We start from the raw sequence: 8,210 nt of genomic DNA, 5'->3' as shown, positions 1-8,210 counted from the left end.
TCGTCATCTCAAGGAGGATTGCTATAATTTGGTTTTTTTTCTGAGAGTTGTTTTTAAAGATATGTTGACTTCAACAAACCTTTCTGAGGCCCCTTCTCTTCAAGCCACAAAAGCTGGCATGGGTAATCCTTGTGTCAAGAATCAATGGCTAGAAATATTTGTCTCAAATCGACAGGCTAAAGCCTGCCACTTCACTTTATGCTTCCATCTCCTGCCTCCTGAAATTCATAGAAGAGAAAAAAAATAATAGATCATGAGACCTTCACTAGTTCAATTACTTTAACTTTTAGTCTTCTATACATTTCTTATTATGCCCAGCATGTGCCTTCCTAGATGTCGAATTACTTATTTCAACCACTACCTCTGTAAAGGCAAAAACTGAGTAATGAGAGCTATTTCTTAGACAGCATCTCTTTAGTCACTGTGATTTGTGTTGCTCATCATAAGGTCATATGGAATTTCTTGAAACCCCCTTCCCTCTGAGTGACATACGTGAAGACTACTTAATGTTTGAAGCCATCACCCATGACAAACAGGGACTAGTGAATCCAATGTTGTTATAACATAGTTAACTAGGTGACCTTTAAAATGAGAAATTCTATTTAAATCACTGCCATTTCTCCAGACCATTTTAAATTAATTTGACCTCTAAAACTCAAACAATAGTCTGAACTATCTTTCCATGGTGGCTTACCACCTTCTGGTTGTAAAGGCATCAGATCATATTAATCTTCTGTTTCAGCTCTCTCCGTCAAGCCCTAGCATGAGGAAGAGGCAGATGAGGGGTTCTGCAAAGTTCTTCTCTCTGAGTCTCTGCTGAGAGAAATTAGATGTTCCTTTTTAACCTAACTTGCTCTGCGTTTGGGTCACTTGTGATCAGGCTGTCACAGCATCACCATCCCACTGGCACTGCCACTGGCTCTTGGCAGAGTGTAAGCAGCTTGCCTGTGTCTCCAGTGTTCAAATTCCCACCAGAGTATGTCCCTCTCTAGGTGGATCCAGAGGCTGTGCAGGAGGTAACAGGGTGGGAACACAGAAACAGTGACTCTAATGGAGCTCACTGAGTGTGGTCGTAAAAGGGTAAGAGGTGGGTAAGAGCAAATTGTGAATATTTTGACTGATGGGAGAGGAAAAAAGAAATTACAACAAAAATACCTTAAAAACTGATTAGTCAGCCTTGAAGTATAGAATCATAGAATCATTTAGGTTGGAAAAGTCCTTTAAGATCATCAAGTTAACCTAACCCTGCTGTTAAGTACTTGCTGTCTTCATGTCTTTTGACAAACTTTAGGCAGCCCATTTTCATGGACCTGCTTGAATCCACACCCAAGACAACTCTGTTGTCTTCAGGAAGGACAGATATGTAAGAATTACATCAGAATTGTAGGACTATGATGTGCCAAACACTTCCTGAAGACTTTTTTTTCTATTTATCTGAAGACCTCTATTAACCCTTGCACAACTTACTTCATCTTGCAACATAATGCCCTGAGAGGACATTCACAAATAAAGGTTTCTGTAAGTGTTTATAATTCGGGCTTTGCTTCAAAATGAGAATAAAAAAAAGACTGAAAGCTCATTTTCCCCTTCTGCACTAGTGTTGTTTCATTGGCCTAATCAAGATGAGAAGGCAATTGCTATTTATATTTGTCTGTTTTTGACAGGTTGCTTACTAGTTTACTTAGCTTACTAGCCAAAGACAATGCCTTTGCCACATATCGTAGTACACCTAAAATCATTGAGTTGTAAGAAGTACACATTGTAATATATATATCTATACACATTTTGTTATACTTAAGGAAAATGGAGAGAGAGAGAAAGGGCCTGCTATAAGAGAACATAATTGGAATAGAAACAAGGGTGTCCTTGCAACAGAACACTTCAGAATTTACTCTAAAACCTATGGAGCATTACATCTTTTATATGAACTTTTTTGAGCCATTGTATAGAATTTAATAGCAGAGGTATCTGAGCTATTGGATGGTACAAAAAAAAAAAAAAGCTGCAGAAAGCTTATCATTTTGTGTTAAATTCCACAGGGCTGGGCTGTTTCCGAGGTGTATCCTGTGCATGTTTCTTCTGTACTCCTGCGGCGAGCTGAACTTTGGTTTTAGTCTGCAGCACATTCTGAATGTGCGAGTAGCCTTTTGTGGGTAAAAAAGAAGATAGTTCTCTGTCTCATTAATCTGCAGATTCATGTGGAAGTCTATGCTGTCTTAAACTTCATTGGCAGGTCACCATCCAGCTGCATGAGCCATTGTGTGAGAGTTTTAAATGGGGACGTACAATAGGCACTGTACCTTCTGGTGTAACACGTACACAGAAAATCACATACCACTTCCATCAGCAACTGAGGTTTTGTATTATTTCAATGGACTGAGGGCCCTTTTTTAGTGCATCAGGGAGCTAAGAAAGTGTACATAAAGGACCGCATAACAGCATCCTTTCCTGACTTGGTAGAAATGAGAGAAACTACATTTTTTTGTTGGTGATATCCAAGGCAGGTAGATTATGTATGAACCACAAACACAAGATTAGCTCAATGTTAAAAATGTTACTTTTAGAAAGCCAACCAGTTCAGATATTGAAACTTCTCAATTGTTCCTACCACCAGATTAAAACCAGCACTTGAGAAGGTTGCTGCTGAAGCCAATACAACAGAGATTAGAAATGACAAAAGGGTCTAAGTTGCCCCAAATTTAGGAAGGAGAAAAAATGTCAAAACAGTAATAAACCACAATGAGGTCAACAGGTCCATCCACATGAAAAAACCAACATTTAACAGAAGGGCCTCTGAAATTCTGAAGAACAGAAGATTGGTAGGAAAGCATTTTTATGAGAAATAAAATGTGCCTTCCTGTCAGGGAGGAAGGGAGTTGCAGGGTGCTTGAGAAATGGAAAAAAAAATGCCATTAAACCCCGATATGAATAAAGATCAGGTGAGAGAGGATGTCACCCTGTGGCCTTTGGAACTGTATTTCTGCTGCCTCCTGAAATTATGTTTTCCTGAAACAAAGGAAGAGTGTTATGGAAAAGAGGGTGCCAGGTACTTTAGGAAAATGAGACACAGCGAAGCGGATAAAAGAGACAAAGACAATAGCAATCATATGCAATAAAGTGAAGGCAGCTGAGGTATGAGACAAAGGTGAATATTCTGAGCCAGCAAGATGACTGAAGCAGGGGAAGGAAGGAGGGAAAGGTGATTCACAATAACATTTGAAAGACATTGGCTTGAATATTTATCAATGTCACAGCAAACTTAGCTTGGCAGCCTTGGTGGCTGACTTTGTTCTTTTAGCGATTTCCCACCCTTAGGATGACAAACAGGAATGTGCTTCGAAGTAGAGCTCTTAACACGAGTCAAACGCAACAGTGCTTAGGCTCACGTGCCAATTACATAGGCATTGTCATGCAATTTTATAGCTTTTCTATAGACATAGCTGAGGTATTTACTTGTATCAATATCCAAGGGAGTGGATTCAGTCTAGGCAACATGGACTGTTGTACACTTAGAGAGATGTGGAGGCAATACGTCCCCACCACACAACGGGACATGCAGAAAATTCTGTGCAGCTGCATCAAGTACCTCGCTTGCTACAAGTCCATTCAAATTACAGTGTAGGTCCTATGCCCTGGTCAATGATTCTGCTACATCTTTAGTTTAGAAATAGCTCAAATAAATCTGAAGTGATTAATGCACCTGATTGATGATGGATACAAAAGTACTCAAATAATAATTTTTTTTTTTGGCTGATAGCAAAGGTCTAATTTATACTGCGTTCATAAGAGCTATGTCTGCACATACATAATGGTATTCTGAAGTGGCTGGTTCCCGAAGGTTAAGGTGCAGGTACTATTAAGTATCTTAGACAAGTGCCCAATCAATAAATTCCAGAGCTATACTCAAATCTGAATCCCAACTTTTCCAAAGTTAAAACTGAAGCCCAACTCTTATAGGTAAGGACAGGGCAAATGTCACACTATAAAAAGACAGAAAAAAGACCATGTCTGCTCTTGGTGACATTGGTAATAGTGGAGTTAACTCCAGATGTCATACTGCTGTAACCAAGGACGGAATTTGGCTATTCATCTTGAATCAATGCTATCAATAAAAGTCTGCCAAAAATAACCAACTGGTAAATATTAATTTAAACAGAAAAATTGGAAATCAGTTTCACACTGAGTTGCAACATGGGGCCATTGCATGCTGGCAGTAAGAGGATAATGACGTGAAGTGCCAAAAAAATACCTGGAAAGCATTACTTCTATGTGACATCCAATAAAGATGCCGCACACACCCCTACATTTTTCAGCAATTAAGTATCTGCAAATGAAAGTGCTCTCTTTCCCCAATTCCCTGTCTGCAATGGCCAAAATATGGCCCAGCAGTGCTGTAATAGAAGTTTTTTAGGGTGGCCCCTCTGCACAACAGCTGTTTCGCAGTCTGATAGCAGCGTCTCCAACCAGCTGCTTCAGTTTGCTCCTGGCTGTCACTGCTATAGGTTAATAGGAACAGAGGCAAGAGAAGGGCCTAGGCCAGCATAAAGCAGAAATAACAAAATTTTCTGCCAAAAGGGAGTGTGGGATAAGAACTTTAATGGGCAAGCAAACAAAGAATCAGACTGAAGCCTGAGGCGCTTCAGTGTGTTGGCAACAGACAAGCAGTCCTGGAACAAGTGCAGCCCAGAGTCTCAATTTGAAATGACTGTGTGGCCCCAGTGCCAAAAAAGTTTGGCTCTGTGTATATATGTGTGCATGTATATCTATATCCCCACACCAAATATGTAGTTGTGATAATCATGTAGTAAATTACAGAGCCATATGATAAACTGCATGTGCCTTTGACCACCTCACCTGCCCCCTGCCAGCTAATCCATCTCCATTTGGATTTACTCTGTCATTCCAAACGGAGGCTTTAATCCTGCAAACATTTATGTGTATGCTTAACTTTAAGCACTTGAACAGTCCAGTTGAAAACAAGTTTGGCTGATGTAATTCCAGCATCAGCTCTAGGTGCGATCATAGTCCTGCCTTTTACATTCAATGGAAGCAGTTTGAGCTTGTGATTTCTTTTAGCTGATAGGACAATACCTCTAGCACTGGTGCTGATTGCTGGTTTGGTGTATGCCATGGATAAATCCATATTATTCCACTGGCTTTGATAGAGTTACACTAGTTTACACCAACTGAGAATCTGCCCCGTTGAAAAAGAAAGGTCATAAGGATTACTGGACCTAGTATACACACACTAGGTGAATATCAGTCCTCATAAAATGAGGGCAAGGTGCAAGTACTGGATTTCTTATTCCCATAAGACGGGGATGCAGGCTGATGGTCATGTTCTACCATGAGATCTAGGCAGCCAGCCTTGTTTCATGAACATAAAGAAGGTCTTGCAGAGCTTCCATCACCTGTTCTTTTGTGGCCTCAGCTCCAGATTTTCTCTCTGTCCCGTTCCATAAACTGTGCAGAAAACAAAGAGAAAGGCAGCAGAAGTGTAATTGTATACTGCAAAATAACATTCATAAGTCACACAAACACTAAACCCTACGTATAATGAATCTGTCCTTTAGGGACAGTCCTTTCCATGTCATTGTCTGGTACTTATGTTGTTGTTCATCTAGCTAATTGCTGCTTTGAAAGGTATAGTCCTGCTGTCATGCCTAGATTAGCAGCAAGTGTTTGGCCAGCTACTTTCTTGTCACAGTTGATAATTATTTAATGAGTTCTGTTCTTCCCTAGGAAAGCAAGATTGGGATAGAATTGGACTTATTTTATCACAGTAGCATTGCTGCGCCTGTTGGCAGGTCTGACAGCAACAGTGCTGGATTTCAGTAAGACAGAAGAAGAAGAATTTCCATAAGTAGTTCCTGAATCAGTTGGAAGCAACAGGGAAATTAATAGTAATGAGTGAATCTCAATAGATACTGACTCATTACTATGTTAGCTGCCAGTCTTTTCCTGCAGCTGTAACCATGCTGGAAATTGGGTGATGCTCTTAGCTAAAAGAAAAGCCACCATAAGTTAGTACAATATGTTACTAAAATGGGAAACCTAACTTCAGATCTCCAGATTTCTCTATCTGCAGGGGGCCACTAAAGTCACATTATCTTTTTTTTTTTTCAGTAGAAATTGATTGATAAATAAAAGAGGGTCATCAACAGGACCATATGGACCCTTCCTTCAGATTACGTGTCTGGAAGAATGTTTGGAGCAATGAAGGCAGGTAAAGAAACTTTGTGCTGAGACCAGGTTAGAACGGCACTGGCAAGGGCTTACTGTATGTGTAGCTACCTGCTGCAGTGGGGTATATGTTAAAAGTTCTGTGGTAACTCTTCCCAGTTATTTTCCCTGCCTTTCTGGAAATGTTCAGAAATAAACAGAAAACTGTATATAGAAAATGCTAACTCCTTGAAAGCTGATTACCAAAAAAATGTAAAAACATGCCTGATTGAAATAAAGACGTTACATTTTTATCTTCATTTCAAAATGTTTTTTAATTCAAATGTTTTAAAAATCTCAAAGACAAAGCAAAGCATTTGGGTAAATCTTAAATACTTTTTTCTGTTACTGTTTTACTTCAGGGAAAACTTGGGAAGAAATTCTATTCTGTTTCAGAATAGGGAAAACACTTTCAAAAAGGTAGAATTTCCCACAAAATGGAAACTATAGTTCCTGCTTAATTTTGCTGTTTCCCCTCACGCTGAGTTGTGTTTTTCTTTGTGAAGCTGTAAAAACCTTCTAACTCCTCAAGGCCGTAAAGAATGGGGATATTTTCTTTAAGGTTACAGATTCATTTTGACCTCATGTGCAGTCCATTCCCTTATCCTTAATTCTCCAAAACATGATTCACCTGGGTACATCTGAGATACAGAGGTGGGTTTGTCTGTCACTCGCTTTTCCTAGAAATGGCACTGAGTCATCAACTAACCACCACCGGACAATGCCATGATGTCCTACAGTGCAGTGCCTTCTATACGGCCACATCACTCAGGACAACAGCGGTAGCCAGACGGGGAAAGGTTGGTTTGTCTGAAATAAATGACCTGAAAAGCTGGAGGACTGCTGGTCTCAGCAAACTGCTCCTACAAACAGCAGGAGCAAGTGAACTCTGAAAACGTAAGAATTTCTTGTTAAGCAAGCATCCCTAGTAATGCTAATAAATAATAATAACTTATTTGAAATATATAAAATGGACAATATCTGACCTTTTATTTTTTATTATTAAATCTAATATTTTTCCAAGCAAGATAGTTTCTTAGCTGTCATATTTTCAGAATTTCCCCATGTCTATTTTCCATTAGACCATTTAAAACACAGATATTGTGTTTTAAATGTTCTAATCCTAAACATACCAAAACCATTGAGGGATTCCTATATTGACTCCAGTGGCTTTTGTATCAGGTCAGAAGTATTGAAGACAGTTGCTGTCTCCTCATAGTCTCCATCGTAAGTTCTATAAAATGTATCCTGACATGGTAAACAAAAGTTTCTCCGGGAAAGCAAATGCAAATGTAATATGTATAAATATTCAGGCTGAAAGGGGATTAAAATAATCTGTAGAAGAAATCGGTCTTGGTTTAAATTATGTTCCTGCTAAGAGATGTGGATTTCTTATGCAGAACTGAATGATGTTTTGTCTGCGGCACACTGGATCATTCTCCAAAGAACACCAAGCAGATAGGACGATACATTCATGACTACAAACACCACCACTGCTGCAGTTTAGTAATCCATGCTTTGACTTTTTTCAAAACATGTCAACGAGTAGCATAGAATAACGGATTTATCAACAAGTCTATTACTACGTTGATCTCAGGTCTAATATTTATGTGTATTTTTTTGCTCCTGTTACTGGATATGGCACCCAAATATAGAAAATGCATTGTTATCTGTTAGCAAGCATATATACCGATTTCTTTTCAGGTGTTTTCTCTATACTAGCAGAATAAGTAAGTTATGTTCTGTGCAGATTTATTTGCAAGAGGTTGTACAAAGCTGCTGAGAAGAGATTCTATGCCAATGAGGTTGTTGCTGTTGCAGTTTAACGCTGTAATTTATTTTTTGCATACACACATTTGTATACATAGCCATGGCTTCACTCTGGATGTCATTTTCATTGCAGATAAGCAGTTACTGAGTCACTCCTGAAATGTGAGGAGGTTTCGAGTGATGTAATTCTTGCTTTACCTCCCTAACTTGATATATTC

This window comes from Egretta garzetta, unplaced genomic scaffold (genome assembly GCF_000687185.1).
Source record: "Egretta garzetta isolate BGI_Z169 unplaced genomic scaffold, ASM68718v1 scaffold319, whole genome shotgun sequence".
In the NCBI taxonomy this organism is placed as follows: domain Eukaryota; kingdom Metazoa; phylum Chordata; class Aves; order Pelecaniformes; family Ardeidae; genus Egretta; species Egretta garzetta.
Note: the sequence above shows the minus strand (reverse complement) of the source record.